This window comes from Dama dama, chromosome 14 (genome assembly GCF_033118175.1).
Source record: "Dama dama isolate Ldn47 chromosome 14, ASM3311817v1, whole genome shotgun sequence".
NCBI lineage: Eukaryota > Metazoa > Chordata > Mammalia > Artiodactyla > Cervidae > Dama > Dama dama.
Genome location: NC_083694.1, coordinates 6,212,228 through 6,229,973, shown reverse-complemented (window position 1 = coordinate 6,229,973; position 17,746 = coordinate 6,212,228).

Genomic DNA, 17,746 nt, shown 5'->3' with positions numbered 1-17,746 from the left:
CAAAAGAGAAATTAAGGAATCAATCCCATTCTCCATTGCAACAAAAAGAATGAGCTATCTATGATACACTTACCTAAGAAGACAAAAGAACTGCACACAGAAATTTATAAGACACTAAAGAAAGAAATCAAAGATGACATAAACAGATGGAGAGATATTCCATGTTCCTGCGTCTGAAGAATCAATATTGTACAAATGAGTATACTACCAAATGCAATCTACAGATTCAATGTGATCCCTATCAAATTACCAATGGCATTTTTCACAGAACTAGAACAAAAAAATTCACAATTCATATGGAAACAAAAAAGATCCTGAATAGCCAAACAGTCTTGAGAAAGAAGAATAGAGCTGGAGGAATCAACTTTCCTGACTTCAGATTATAAAACAAAGCTATGGTCATCAAGAGAGTATGGTACTAGCACAAACATAGAAATATAGACCAATGAAACAAGATTGAAAGCTCAGAAATAGACCCGTGCACCTATGAGTACCTCATTTTTGACAAAGGAGGCAAGAATATACAATGGGGCAAAGACAGCCTCTTCAATAATTGGTGCTAGTAAAACTGGACATTTACAAGTAAAAAAAATGAAATTAGAACACTTTCTAACACCATACACAAAAATAAACTCAAAACGTATTAAAAACCTAAATGTAAGACCAGAAACTATAAAACTCTTAGAGGAAAACATAGACAGAACACTCGATGATATAAATCAAAGCAAGACCCTCTATGACCCACCACCAAGAGCAACGGAAATAAAAACAAAAGTAAACAAGTGGGACCTGATTACACTTAAAAGCTTTTGCACAGCAAAGGAAACTATAAGCGAAGTGAAAAGACAACCCTCAGAATGGGAGAAAATAATAGCAAATGAAACAACCGACAAAGGATTAATTTCCAAAATATAAAAGCAACTCATACAACTCAATGTCAGAAAAACAAACAACCCAATTAAAAACTCGGAAAAAGACCTAAAAAAACATTCCTCCAAAGATATACAGATGGCTAACAAACTCATGAAAAGATCTCAACATCTCTCATTATTAGAGAAGTGCAAATCAAAACTACAATTAGATATCACCTCTCACACCAGTCAAGAGTCTACAAACAATGAATGCTGGAGAGGGCGTGGAGAAAAGGGAATGCTCTTACACTGTTGATGGGAATGTAAATTAATACAGACAGTATGGAAGATGGTTTGGAGATTCCTTAAAAAGCTAGGAATAAAATCAACATATAACCCAGCAATCCCACTCCTAGCCATATACCCTGAGGAAACCAAAACTGAAAAAGACACATGCATGCCATGGTTCGTTGCAGCTCTATTTACAATACCTAGAACATGGAAGCAAACTAGATGTCCATCAGCAGATGAATGGATAAAGAAGAAGTGGCACATATACACCATGGAATATTACTCAGCCATAAAAAGGAATGCATTTGAGTCAGTTCTGATGAGGTGGATGAACCTAGAATCTATTATACAGAGTGAAGTGTGTCAGAAAGAGAAAGATAAATATTGTATTCTATGCATATATATGGAATCTAGAAAAATGGTGCTGAAAAATTTATTTTCAAGGCATCAGTGGAGAAGCATACATAGAGAATAGACTTATGGACATGGGGAGAGGGGAGGAGAAAGGGAGGAGAAGGTGAGATGTTTGGAAAGAGTAACATGGAAACTTACATTACTATATGTAAAATAGATATCCAACAGGAATTTGCTGTTGGAAACTGCAAATATATGGCTCAAGAAACTCAAACAGGGGTTCTGTATCCCTCTAGAGATGTAGAATGTGGTGGAAGATGGGAGGGAGGTTCAAAAGGGAGGGGATATATGTATACCTATGACTGATTCATGTTGAGGTTTGACAGAAAGCAAAAAAAAAAAAAAAAAAAAAAAAAAAAAAAAAAAATTCTGTAAAGTAATTATCCTTCAATAAAAATAAATAAATAAAAAAAATAAATAAATCTTCCTGAAGTGCAGAAGATATTGTTTCAGTCTCTGGGTCTGGAAGATCACATGGAGGAAGAAACAGCAACTCATTCCAGTATTTTTCCCTGAAGAATCCTGTGGACAGAGGAGCCTGGTGGACTATGGTCCATGGAATCACATAGAGTTGGACAGTACTGAGCTTGCACGTTGTCATTTGATATCTATTTAGTGCCAAATTAAGGCTGTGTTTTTTAGCTCTAGAATCTATTTGATTCTTTCTAATGTCAGTAATTTTGTCACCTAATTTCTTGAACATAGTAATCATAGGTTTTTTAAAAAGCTGTATTAAATATTTGATAGCTCAAAAAAGAAATAAATCATTAGAAAGAATATTTTTATTTACATTTTATGAACTAAAACACTTATAGAGTACAGGCTACTCATGAGGTCCTTTCATTAGAAAACTGGTCAACTACAAAGGATAAAATTAAATACACGTAGAAGGGAGAGACAGAGGATTAGATGGTTGGATGGCATCATTGACTCAATGGAGATGAGTTTGAGCAAATTCCAGAAGATAGTGAAGAACAGGGAAGACTGGTATGCTGCAGTCCATGGGGTCACAAAGAATCAGACCCTACTGAGCGACTGGACATCAATAAATTCATATTTCATTGCTTCACTCAAACCTTTATTGAATATTTCTCATAACTTTTCATAACTCAAACATGCATTAGTTAATTTTATTTTTTTTTAATTTGCAGATGTTATAATATTGGGTTTCATGTTCACAAAACTTGAATAGTTTGTATTATTCTCTAACAAGGCTCAAAATGAAACTGTGAAGTTGTATAAAAAATTAAAACTCATGAATAAAGATTAGTTCTGTGATAGGATAATGCTTTCAAAGTATTGGAAGCACAAATGTAAATAATGAATGATAATATTTTAGAGAATGTACTTACTGTATTATTTACATTAAAAGATGATAATTTCATTTTTCACTTGGAACAGAAAACCTAGTTGTTGGTGAGGAGAGAAACTAAGTTGTCTAAACTGAAGCTAACAGTCTAACAAGAACTATTTTTAGAATGTTTATTCCCAGTATGAGTTGAGAAATATGAGTCTGGGTGAACACAACAATAAAGACAACTAATTCAAGCTGTAAAAATAAAACCTTTTAATTTGGTGAGTTTCAGTTATATCACAAACAGTATAAATTGGCCTTATTTTCTCCCCAAATAATTCAAGCATTCAGTAGTATTCTTGCTTAACAGATATATCCTTTAAAATTCTCCCAATATTTTAGTGAGGATCTTTAAAGGATTTTAAGCACCTATATAAGTTGTGGCAGCTACCCCACAAAAAGACCCGAGATGATTCTGTGTCTTGGCACTCATACCTCCTGTAATCCCTTTCTTACTGAATAGAGCTGATTTGTGTAAGCAACAGGATGTTTCAGAAATGATTGGTGTCACTTCTGAGGATAGATCATCAAAGACACCTTTGCGTGCTCAGTCACTCAGTCATGTCTGACTCTTTGTGGCCTCATGGACTGTAGCCTGCCAGGCTCCTCTGTCCATGGGATTTCCCATGTAAAAATAATGGAGTGGCTTGCCATTTCCTCCTCCAGGGGATCTTCTTCACCAGGGATTGAACCTTCATCTCTTACATCCACATTGACAGGCAGATTCTTTACCACTAGCACCACTTGAGAAGCTCAAAAGACACCTTTGCAAGCTCTCCAATCACAGCTCCATGGAAGCAGGTTGTCAAGTGACAAGGACACTCAAGAAAACTAATGGAGGGGTCCAGGTGGTAGGAACAGAGGCCTCCCATCAACAGTTGGGAAGAGATTAAGTCCTCTGACCAACTGCCCTGTGAGACGCCATCTTGGAAGTGGTACCTGCAGCCCCAGTCAAGCCTTGAGTTGACTATAACTGTATCTCGACTCATTAGACCCTCTGAGCCAAAACCACCCAGCTATACTGCCCTTAGAATCCCAATCCCCATCTACAAAAAATAACTGGAAATAATAAAGGTTTACTGCTGTTTTCAATCACTGTGTTTTAATTTGTTGGGCATGCCTGTTGGAATATTCTCAAATAAAATAAATAAACATAGATAGAAGAACAAAGGTGTCCGAGGCCCTAGTGCTTGCTTTGCCAGTGATTTCTGCTGTGATCAGGAAATTCATGCATTTCCTCTGGGTCTCAAATTATCTCTGACCTCCAGCCAGTTTTGACCTCCTAAGAGTCCGGGCTCTGTGACTGTGAAACACCCAAGGAATCTCCTCACAATACTGATTAGAAAAGTATTTAGGAAAGTAAAATAAAGCACATGTTATTTAGCATAAGAACACCATTGTCAATTTTGAATTGAGTCTTCTTTTTTTTTTCATACTGTCTATAGTGTTCTCCAGGCTGAGCACTGAAGAATTAATACTTTTGAATTGTGGTGCTGGAGAAAACTTTTGAGAGTCCCTTGGACAGCAATATTAAACCAGTTAATCCTACAAGAAATCAACCCTGAATATTGATTGGAAGGACTGATGCCAAGGTTTAAACTCCAATACTTTGGTCAACTTATATGAAGAGCTGACTCATTGGAAAAGACCCTGAAGCTGGGAAAGTCTGAAGGCAAAAGAAGAGGGTGAAAGAGGATGAGACGGTTAGATAGCATCAACTGCTAAGTGGACATGAATCAGAGCAAAGGACAGGGGAATCTGGTGTGCTGCAGTCCAAAGAGTCAGACACAACTTAACTACTGAACAACAACAACTCCTTTTATTTAATTTTGGAGTTTGCTTTCAAAGTCTTAGTTAAAGTGCTACATCTTGGGTGCTTGTGAGAACCTCTTCCAACAGCCTCTTAATCTATCTGCTAAAAACAGTTATGACCAACTGGGCTGGAGTTAAAAAGATGGAATTTCATCCTGGAGAATGAGAGTGACTTTGAGAAGACTTCAGTGTTCTATAAATGCTCTTCCAATCTGTGTCTCAGTTCACAGGTGTAAAAATATGTGTATGAATTCAGACTAAAATGAAAACAGAGGAAGCATGTATCTTGCCAACATGTGACTCTTCTTTTAATTTTAGGAAACCAGGTTCTTCTGACGAATGTCAAATCTGGACTCAGCTGAAATTGACACTTCCACAGCTCTCCAGATTTAACATGAATCTAGATTTGATAAAGAATTACAAAATTATATCATACTGTTGGAAGTGTATTGCCTTTTAATATAAAATTGGATGACAAGCATGAACAGTCAAGATTGGCAAAGATAATACCAAACATACCTGTTGTCATGTACAACTTTGCTTCACTTCGTGCACACATCCCTGTTTTATATATGTAATATACACAAGGCACTGCGATGTTATATAGAGTAAGAAAATAGATGTGGCTGCTCCAAATGAGTAAATGTATGAGTGGGAAAGGTGAGTAACACATAAGTAGTTATAGGTGTGGCAGGATGCTCAAGGAAACTCTTTTTATCTCATTTTCAATCAAGGCCCCAACACAAATGAAGCCACAGTCAAAGTAAGGAGAAGACACTGCCATGGATGCCTTCCTTGGAGGAAGCAATAAGGTTAAAATTAAACACTTGCTCAATCTAGAAAAGATGGATGCTGAATAGTCACAAGAGGATCAATTCATTGGGACTTTTCAGTTTAATGATCGCTAAAGTGAGAGCTTTATGACTATATGTAACCAAAGAGATTTTACTATCTAAAAATGATTGACTAAGAAAAATTGTAAGACAATTATACTCCAATATTATAAAATAAAATATATATATATATATATATATATATGAAAAGGAGATACAAATGACTATGTGTAAAGTAGATATGCAACAAGGATATATTGAATAGCACAGGGAATTATAGCCCTTATCTTGTAATAACTTTTAATGGTGTATAATCTGTAAAAATACTGACTCATAATGCTGTATACTTTAATATAATATCTTTAATTATTAACTATACTTCAATAAAACTTATAGTGAAAAATCTAAAGAATAAATCTCTTACTAAAACATGATTAAGATAAACATGATTAAGAAAGTCCTGGTACTTACCCTGAAATTCATAGAAGTGTTAAAGGGAAAATTCCATTGAGTACATATGATAACATAGAAAGGGAAATTAAAAAAAAAAAAAGTTTAGAAGATTAAATATGAATGCCGCTCATTCAGTGTAATATGAATTATAAGAAGGAATGTGGATTGTGTTATGAAACACTATAGAAAGAAGGAACTAATATTCCATTGTGTATATGTACCATTGCTTCCTTATCCGTTCATCTGCTGATGGGTATCTAGGTTGCTTCCATGTCCTGGCAATTGTAAACAGTGCTGCAATGGATATTAGGGTGCACGTGTCTCTTTCAGATCTGGTTTCCTCGGTGTGTATGCCCAGGAGTGGGATTTCTAGGTCATATGACAGTTCTATTTCCAGTTTTTTAAGGAATCTCCACACTGTTCTCCATGGTGGCTGTACTAGTTTGCATTCCCACCAACAGTGTGAGAGGGTTCTCTTTTCTCCACACCCTCTCCAGCATTTATTGCTTGTAGACTTTTGGATAGCAGCCATCCTGACTGGCATGTAATGGTACTTCATTGTGGTTTTGATTTGCATTTCTCTGATAATGAGTGATGTTGAGCATCTTTTCTTGTGTTTGTTAGCCATCTGTATGTCTTCTTTGGAGAAGTGTCTGTTTAGTTAGCATATATATGGAATTTAAAAAGATGGTAACGATAACCCTATATTCAAAACAGAAAAAGAGACACAGATGTACAGAACAGACTTTTAGACTCTGTGGGAGAAGGCAAGGGAGGGGTGTTCTGAGACAATAGCATTGAAACAAGTATACTATCAAGGGTGAAACAGATCACCAGCCCAGGTTGGATGCATGAGAGAAGTGCTCAGGGCTGGTGCACTGGGAAGACCCAGAGGGATGGGATGGGGAGGGAGGTGGGAGGGGGGATCGGAATGGTGAACACATGTAAATCCATGGCTGATTCATGTCAATGTATGGCAAAAACCACTACAATATTATAAAGTAATTAGCCTCCAACTAATAAAAATAAATGGAAAAAAAAAGAAGAAGAAGGAACTAAATTTGTCTGGAGGTCAACAAAATCTTTCCAGAAGACAGAATTTCATGTCATACCAGAAGGATGAGAAGAAATCAGTGAATTAACATGTGTTATGTTTATTATCTGTATCAGCCACTGCATGATTTAAGCATGTGAATGCTGTTATTATTTCTGACTATATTCTTGCAGACAAGAATATGAATGGCAGAAAGTTTGATAATCTTGCTTGAATGATTTAACATGTGATTGGTGGTATCAGGGTTCAAACTGATATCTGTGGGGTTGGAGAGCATCAGATCTTAATCAGATGCAAAGTTGACACACAAAGTTTGGTTCAGTCTAGACTCAATAGACAACTGAAGCAGACAGAATGTTGATGCTGGAAGATCTTAGATACTCCTGGAGAAAGACCACAACTGCACATAAAGGAAAAATGCAACTTCTACTGCAGGAAAGGGGTTGGTGTCAGGATGGTCCTGAGATGTGTAACGCAGCCAGTTACCTACATGTCATGTTTCAAAGAGCATTAAAAGGATCCCTAACTAGTACATGTCTCCCTCACCAGCCTCGTTCCTATACCTGAAATTCTAATAGACACGCTCATGATCTAATGTGTTACAATGCCCATTCAAACACATTTTTTTCTCCACTCATGCAGGTATTCAGAGAAGGCAATAGCACCCCACTCCAGTACTCTTGCCTGGAAAATCCCATGGATGGAGGAACCTGGTAGGCTGCAGTCCATGGGATCACTAAGAGTCAGGCACGAGTGAGTGACTTCACTTTCACTTTTCATTTTCATGCATTGGAGAAGGAAATAGCAACCCACTCCAGTGTTCTTGCCTGGAGAATCCCAGGGACGGGGGAGCCTGGTGGGCTGCTGTCTATGGGGTTGCACAGAGTCTGACACAACTGAAGCGACTTAGCAGCAGCAGCAGCATGTAGGTATTATTGCCTTATGGGGAAAATATCTATTTATCTATCAGGTTAATTTCCGACTAAAAAGTCTAAAGGAATAAGTGAAAGAGTGTTATGTTTTGAATAACAAATAAATATTCAGGGTGCAGTATCTCTTCTGGAGACACATCTGGAATTCCTTCAGAATTATGCTATGAAATAATTGTAAGACACAGGATTAGAGAAGGTAGGGAAAAACTGTGGCAGCAAAAATGCAAAAGACAAGCTGAGGGTGTTGCCTTGACAGCTTTGGCTGTGACCAAGCTAGTCAAGCTAGCTTAGAGTATATATAGGATCAACCAAAGCTAAAACTAGCTTGAGCCTAGATGTGATCACAATACCATTGCTTGATGGTGTTTATTGGTTTTGACATATGGTGTGATTAGGAACATTACCAGAATCGATTGTGGCAATTCAAACTTCTATGCATCAGTTGACAGAGAAAATGAGTTTTTGTAGCTGTAACTAGTGTAAAATACATTATACTATAATGAAGTGTAAGCAGGTAGGAAATAAAATTTAAAAGTTGATGCTGTTACACAGTACAGAATTTCCACAGGTTGTAATTTCCCCAGGATGGTCCTGAGATGGCTATCATGGCCAGTTACCTACATGCTATGTATTATTTTAAAATATTTAATTATTTATTTGGCTGCACCAGGTCTCAGTTGCAGCACGCAGGATCTTCGATCTTTGTTGTAGCATGCGGCATCTTCAGCTGTGGCATGTTAACTCTTGGTTGCAGAATGTGGGATCTAGTTTCCTGATCAGGAATGGAACCCAGGTCCTCTGCATTGGGAGCACGGAATCCTAACCACTAGACCTCCAGGAAAGCCCCTACATGCTATGTAGTAAAGAGCATTCAAAAGACTCCTGACTGTAGGAGATATATATCCCTCACTAGACTTGTCTTTTGTATACTGAAATTCTAATATTCTATATCACCTCACATCATTCTAGTATCATTCTAATATTGAACACTGGTCAAAATATCAGCCTGATCAATAGGTACTTACTGAGAAGCCTATAGTATATAAGCGGTATAAGGTAACCCATCAAATAAAGCTTCTTTATCCATTGATAGGAGGACTATCTATCACAAGGAGGGCTAAATGGAAGTTGACAGTTTGAAATCTTGCAAATAACTTAAACCTAAAATGGCAACTAAGTGACCCATAATGTAAGGAGAATCATCCTTTTTAGCTCACTCTTTTTAGGATGGCTAGAAAATAGAGGTTTCTACCTTTTTGGAAGAATTAGACTAGTAGATTCACCCCTTCCCTCTCCTCATATGCTCTTTGCCAGAAGTGACTTGTCCAATTGGAGAGACTGACAAAAATTTGAAAAAACACACAGGTCACCCAGTCTAGGGTCTTCATTGTAAGGGAAGCCTTCCCACAGCTTCGACTTTGATTCCCTGTGTTCCATCACTAGGGAAACTTCATCACCAGGGCATTGCATCACTATGCTATACTTTCTGGTATCCTCAGTCAGAGCAAACTTTGTCTTCCCCTTGGTTAGATCCAAGGTCTAGACTGGGGAAAAAAGCAGAGAATCCCCATTTCTGACTCTAAGTTCAATCCCAATCTATATGCCCCAATGCAGCTCTACCAGAAAAACATCTTATAATTTTATCTCCATCTGCTCCTGGGTCTTTCCACTTCAAATCCAGAGTGATAATTTGAGCTAATTTAATATAGTGTATTATTATCTCCAGAAACCAAATCTGTAAGAATTGTTTTAATACTTACATTCACTCATATTTAGAAAGTTTGGACTGCCTTGACTTGTATTACTTTGAATGAATAAACTGTATAACAATGCTTGACACACTGTTTTCATAATAATTTGTTTAAATATTTGTATGACTCTAGTAAACTTTAAACTGGATGAGGGAAGTCATCCTGTTTAGTTCACTCTTATGACCAGGGTCCAGTGCTCTCCCTTGTACATATGTGGTTCTTGCCGTGGGGGGGGGGGGGGGGGAGGGGGGAGAGACTTTTAATAAGTGAATTGAGCAAGTATTTATCGAATTCACATCATTCTAGTTTTCCAGAATCCTATATCAAACTAGATATAATTTCAGGCTTCAAAGAGCTTCACACTTTCCATCTTCTCTCTTAAAGCCTCTCTCTCATGGTGACTCAAAAGGTAACACTCTCACAAACGAAATGTTCATGGAATAAAAATTGAGAATGTGTTTATGATGTTGTCAGAGCCATCTAGAGGTTGAGACAGTAAAAGCTCTGGAAATTTAACTTGTAACATTTTTACTTTTCTTCCTTCCATCACCGCATCAATAGGCTCTCATACTTTCAAGTTAGTCTTGCTTGTTTATTTTCTATTTTTATTCTACTAGGAGATGAGTTGGTAGCATCCACACGTCAGCCTGGCCCTTTGGACTTCAAAGCAGAAATTTTTCATCAGACAGACTTTTGGACTAAGATTCTTTCTCATTCCTTCTATGAATCATTAATTCTATGCCCACAATGCTCTTCTCTCTAGAAATAATTCATTCTTTGAGGTCATAATGGATGTTGTGTGCGTGGGGTGCTAAGCAAGGAGGGGTGGAGTGACTGATGGAAGGTGTGTAGTTTGATTTGTAAAGTATGATTCTTATTGGGCAATATGCAAGTAGGACTCTGAAATAAAGGGACTGAGAAAGTCGTACCAAACTCTGGATGGAAAATGTTCCAAGCACATAAAACAAAGAACGTAACAGGGTACTGTCTTTCTCTGTGGCCTCAGTTCTCCCTGAGTTGTGCTGAGACCCTTCCCAAATTGTCTTTTTTCTTTTCCTTTTATTGATGGTTGGAATGCATTTTTAAATGTTGAAGTATAACTGACATACACTCTTCCTTTTCTTAACAAAAGCTTTAGATGCTGTCATCAGGCCATATTAGGATTCAATCCACATTTCAAGCTGTGAATGTACGTGACTTTGCAAGAAACTACAGGACAGCTTTATCTTGAACACAAAGGCAATTCTGAGACTCTAAAGGTAAGTTGATTGCTTCAAGCCACTCAGATGTATTTCTTTTTTTTTTTTTCCCCAGATGTATTTCTCTTCTAGTTGTCCTACTTGTTTGCAGACTTGTTCAAGAACTTACAAATTCAAAACAGAATAAAACACATCATGAGTCTTTATATTAAAACAAAGTAGAAATCTTGAACCCTCTCCCTCCACAGTCCAGTAAATCAGCTAATCCCTCACATTTAATTTCCTACATGTCTCCCTTATGTAACCTCTTGGCAAATGACTTGGACATTCTGGTAGGTCCTGGCAGAATTAAAGGGCTTCCCTGGTGGCTCAGAGAAGAATCTGCTTACAATGTAGAAAACCTGAGTTCCATCCCTGGGTCCAGAAGATCCCCTGCAGAAGGACAATTAAGGTGAAAAGCTCAGCCACCATAATGAGATGCCTATTCTATTGCAACTATATATATATATATATATATATATATATATATATACACACACACACATACACACACACACACACACACACACACACACACACACACACATATATATATACACACATATATATTCCCCCAACATCATAATGTTCTCTTTTTTTTTTTTTCTGAAAGCACTGATTTGATCACATTGTGATCCTGCATAGAACCTTCTTTCGTTTTACTTGGTTTGGAAGATAATGTCCAACTTCTTCAGCACAGACTGAAAAGTCTTTAACTCTGGTCTTGACTTTGCCTCAGAATAAGTTTCAAGTTTGCCCTCCCCAGCCATGTTTATGTTCTAGCACAATGGTTCTCAAGTCTGGCTGCCTATTAAAGTCAACCTGGGAGCAAGAATGCTAATGCCCTGGTACCACACCAGAACCATTAAACCAGATTCACTCTGAGTGCAGGTTGGATGGCAATATTTATTAAAAGTTCTCTGTATGGATGTGCATTTGACTGAAGGTGGTTGAAATGTATCCTTGCTGCATGTTGCTATTTCTGTTGGCAATTTAGCCTAATTTCCAGATGTACTAATTCATAATCAAATAAAAGGGGAATGTAAAAATAACCACACTGAGCATCTTATTTCTCAAACATCCACAGGTTTGTAGGATCACGAGTGCTTTCAGTCATCTTAGAACAACCTTATGTACCTTCTCAATCTGGCAGCTTCCTATTGATACTTCAAAATGTAACTTAAGCACAGACATAGAGCACAGACTTGTGGTTACTGAGGGAGGGAGGAGAAGGAAGGACTGGGAGTTTGGGATTAGCAGATGCAAACTATTATATACAGGATGGACAAATGATAAGATTCTACTGTATAACACAGGGAGCTATATGCAACATATTGTCATAAACCATTATGGAACAGAATGTGAAAAAGAAAATATATATGTATAACTAAATCACTTTGCTCTACACCTGAATTTAGCACAACATTGTAAATAAACTCTATTTCAATTTTTTTTTTAAAGATAACTTGCATACCACCACACCTTGAAAATGCCCATAAGACAGTAGTAATTCCTGATTCTAAACCCCATGGCACTTTGAATTTATCTCTCTTAAGACCCTCTAGAAAGATTCTGGTGCACCAGCGTACCCTCTGCTGGTAATATCATCTCCTTAAGGACAAGGAACCAGCCATACTTTATCTGCTTATCTACCCCACACCTCTTGAGAATGGCAACCAATGAGGTAGAAGGAAAATCAGGGGACTGTGGAGTCCCAAAGCCAATGGAAGAAGATTTTTGAAAAAGAGCAAATAATCAATTTGTTAAATGCTGCTACCAGGTTGGAGGAGATGAGGGTCAGCACTTGATAATTAGATTTAGAATGTGGAAATTAATGCCTGAGAGAGATGACAGAGTGTAGATGGACTTCAGAGGTGACTGACTGGATGTTAATCCCAACTCCACTTCTTACAGCTACCTTTCAGGCTGTTCTGAGGATTAGAAAAACAGCTACACAGTCTTATACAATCCTTAGGATGTAGTAAGTCATATATCAGCATGAGCTATTATTAGCAATATTTTTATGTAAGCAATTTCACTAGAGCAGACAGGATAAAACAGTTCTTGGAGTACGTTTGAGAGAGATTTGGAGGAGAGAAAGGAGGATGTGTATTCTTTTGAAGACCATTACAATGAAGGAAAGAGGAGAAATGAGTTAATAGCTGGACATCAATATTCAATCAAGAGAGAACTTTTAGTTTTAAGAGAAGAGAAATAACACCATGGTTGTTTGCTAAGGGGATTAGTTCAGTGCAGGAGAAAGTTAGCAAAATTACTGAAATGATGTCCTTGAGGAGATGAAAAAAAAAAGGAATAGTAGTCAGTACACTCAAAGGAAGATTAGACTTGGAAGGACCAACAGTTTGTTTTTGGTAAAAGAAGGCAAAGAGATCATGATTCCTGAAACTTTTGTGCAGAAGAATGGTAGGTAGATAAATGTGATGGGAGAAAATTGTTGAAGTTCTTTTCCAAATATTTTGATTTTCATAATGAGATGGAAGGTGGAGTCATCAGCTGATGAGAGAGAGCTTAGTGGAGACTTTCAGAGAGAGCTGGAGATGTTAAACACTTGCCTGGAAGAGTGGAAAAATAACTGGATGAGGGGACTGTATTGGAACTGCCAGATGGCATTACAATTATCCATTATACTTGTCATAACAGGCTTGACTCTGAGCTACTGGAGGGCAAAATTTATGCTTACTAAGTATCTGGTAGAAAATAAGCATTCAGAAATGTTTTAGTAGGCTCTGAAAATACCTGTAACACAATCAATATTCAAGCCCCCTGGTGTGATAGAGTAATGCACTCTAGAGATGTACCCATTCTAATCTCCAGAATTAGCAATTATGTTACCTTACATGACAAGAAGAATGTTGCACATTTGATTAAGTTTGATTAAGTGAGATTATTCCAAATTATCTAGATGAGTTTTGTACACAAATCTTCCTGGAGTCATAATGTTGTTATGTCCTGATACACCCATTGTAAGTTTCAAATACTGTAAATCAAAAATGCAGGTATTATAATACGCCTAATCTATTGAACATCTCAGTTTAGCCTTGCGTACCTAAACATGCCAAGAACACTTACATGAACCTACAGTTGGGGAAATTCCTCTAACACAAAGCCTATTTACAATAAAGTGTTATCTTTCTCTTGGAATTCATTAAATGCCACATCAAAAATGAAGAATAGAATGGTGTATGGGTACAGCACGGGCTGTTCACCCTTGTGATCACGTGACTGATTGCTGCTGCCCAGAGTCGCAAGAGGGCATCTTAATTCTTATCACTAGCCTGAAAAAGATAAAAATCCAAGAAGTCCACCAAAGAACTAATTCTTTCAAATTGTGGTGCTAGACAAGACTCTTGAGTGTTCCTTCAACTGCAAGAAGATCAAACCAGTCAAAGTCAATCTTAAAGGAACTCAATCCTGAATATTCATTGGAAGGAGTGGTGCTGAAGCTGAAGCTCCAATATTTCGGCACTTCATGCAAAAAACCGACTCATTGGGAAAGACCCTGATGGTGGGAAAGATTGAAGGCAGGAGAAGAGGGAGACAGAGGGTGAAATGGTTGGAGGACATCACTGATTCAGTGGACATGATTTGGAGCAAATTCCAAGGAGGCAGTGAAGGACAGAGGAACCTGGAATACTGCAGTCCATGGGATCACAAAGAGTTGAACTAAAGTTACTCAACAACAACAACAACAGGGTTTCTGCCAAATGCATATTGCTTTAACATCATCATAAAGCAGAAAAATTGTAAATGAAACCATTGTAAGACAGGGAATGTCTGTCATGACAAAGGTCCTCATCAGAGGGAGGCAAGAGGTGCTGGGGGATGGAAGCAGAGGTTGGATGATCCATTTGATGATGGAGGGAAAGGACAGCAGCCAGCAAGTGCAGGCAGCTCCAGCAACTAGGAGAGGACAGGAAGTGAATTCTCCCCTGAAGCCTAGCCAAGAGACACACACCTTGATGCTATCCCCTTATGACTCATTTTGGACTTCTGGCTTCCAGAACTATCAGGTAGTAAGTGTGTGCTGTTTTAAGCCAAGAAACTTGTGGTAATTTGCTGCTAGCACCAGTAGGGTTAGACATGGTGATTAAATTGATTATTCCTTTGACTGTAAACAGAACACTCTCTACCTCTGTAAAGGGACTGAAACCACCCCTAGGAGCTATCATCATCCTGAGAAGCTGAATTTCTATCTCACTTCCACATAAATACTGAGATAGCTTTCTTCTGCTTTCTATTGGCCCATCATTTGATCTTAAAGTTGGAGAATAAATGAATTTCATGATGATGATTTAGAAATATGACACTGTTATATCTTCATGTCCTGAGTGGTCATAATATGATAACCCCATAGCCCCAGCATTATGGCCATGTTTGATTTCAGTTGTAAATAGCATTAGATGTATTTTCACTCTTATATACATTATAGTGACTCCCTTTCTGCTTCAAACTTAGAAACTGTCTGAGAAATGCCACTCAGGTGGATTCAAATTGGAGAAAATATTGGCAACCAGCTAATAACTTCTTGCACAGTCAGTTGTGAAAGTGACTTACAGTGCCAAAATATATTACACACACTAAAATATTTAATCTTTTTGGACATATCATGAATCATAAAGCAATGGGTATTTTATTTTTGATGCCATGAAATGCATCGGCAGCTTGATGGCCCTCATAAGTACTAATCTGAATTGCCTATCAGAAGAGAGTGCCAGAGTTATTTATGAAGAAAAACCTAACCCAATAACCCAAGGTGTCACCATTTTATGCAGAAATAAAGTGAACCTGGCAGCAAGAATAATGAAATGGGATAGGCCACACACCTGAAATCTTTTTTTTTTCCCACCTGAAATCTTATATTTTATGTAAAGAAATATTTGTGAAAACTTTTTATAGACACCTATAGGCAGTGCAGGAGATCTGGGTCTGATCCCTGGGTTGGGAAGATCCTCTGGAGCAGGGAAAGTCTACCCACTCCAGTATTCTGGCCTGGAGAATTCCATGGCCTGTATAGTCCATGGAGTCGCAAAGAGTCTGACACGACTGAGTGACTTTCACTTTCACATAGATTTACTAAAATAGAATTCATATAAATTATGTAAATGATCAGCTAAAGAGCTGATTCTGAAAGTCTTTGTAATAAATACAATCATGCATGGCTCTCCAAATTTTTGTTCAAGTCAGTCATGCCTCAGGCTGCTATGCCTCAGGCTGACTATGTCTGGGTTTCTCCTTCCTCTCAATTCCTCTAAAACAGAACCTGTTTATTCCACAGATTGCATCTCTGTCTGCCATTTCTCTGTGACTTAATGAACTCACCCAGCCCATAAAATACTCTCCACACAATTCTTCATTTTATTCAGGAGATAACAGCATTTGAATTATAATTATTATCATGCAGATTAAACAAAAATCTGTTTTCCTTACATTTGGTCTATGACTTCTGTTTGTAACTTCCTTACTTTTTCCTCACAGACTTTTTTTTTCAAGTCCTTTCATTTTTTTCATTTGTACTGTGTCACAACGGATCTTCGTTTCTTCATGATTCATAACTATCACTGTATTTTATAATTATTGGTTAAGAGGAGAGCAGGAACGTTGCAGGAATGTTACAGGAAGAACATGTAGCCTCTGGAGACAATCTCGGCTGTTACTTAATTGAGCATGACAAGTCGTTATTTACAGTTCTGAACTCCAGGTTCTTCCTTAGTGAAAATGGAGGAAGAAGTACAGTTCAGGATGTTGAGAGGAAATAATTAAGCTGAGGTATATGCAAGTCTCTAATACCAAAGCTGACACATTTAGTGTATGCTGTGTTTTCTCTTCCTTCAGTATTTAGAGATATTAGTAGCCAAACGGGAAAAAGTGCGCATGCTCATCGCTCATTTGTGTCTGACACTTTTCGACCCCATGGACTGTAGCCCACCAGACTCCTCTTCCATGGGATTTCCCAGGCAAGCAAAGATGGAGTGGATTGCCATTCCCTTCTCCAGCTAACCTTCCCGATCCAGGGACCTAACCCTGGCCTCCTGCATTGCAGGCAGATTCTTTACTGTCTGAGCCACTAAGAAGGCCCCAAACATAGAAAACCCTTGCCCAAAAAGTGAGTGAAGGGTGCTGTATTTGCCTCTGGCAGCATCCATCCAGTAGAAAGTGCAGCAGCTACAACCGTCGACTCAACCATCTAATTCCTTAGCCCTGTGGTTCTCAAAATGTGGTTCGGGGACCTTAGAGGTCCTTTGAAGCAGACCTGTAAGGTCAAAAATATTTTCAAAATAACCTTGAGACAATATTTGTCTTTTCCTCTCTTATTCTTTTACAAGTATTCAGTGGAGTTTTCCAGAGGCTGTGTGAACATCTTATCCCAATGGAGTAAGGGAAGAAGCACTGGCTGTCTTCCTTTAAGGCTTTATTCAAGAAATTAGCAAAGATGTAAAGCAAGTCCACTCTTATCACTATGATTTTAAAAAATAGAGCTATTGGCCATAAAATACATGTTAAAATATACTTTAAAATGTAATGGGTATGTCATTGCTAATTTTAAGTAAATATTTAATATTCTTAAATGTCTCAGCTTTAATTTCTAAAAAAGCTTTGCAGAGGTGGGGGGAGGTGGTCCTCAATAATTACTAATGTAAGAAGGTCCTGAGAAGGTTTTGAAGCTGCCACTTTAGATTTTCTTCTCTTGGTGGGTCACTCACTGTCACCCTCATTCCTCTTGAGTCACTTTACTACCCCACGG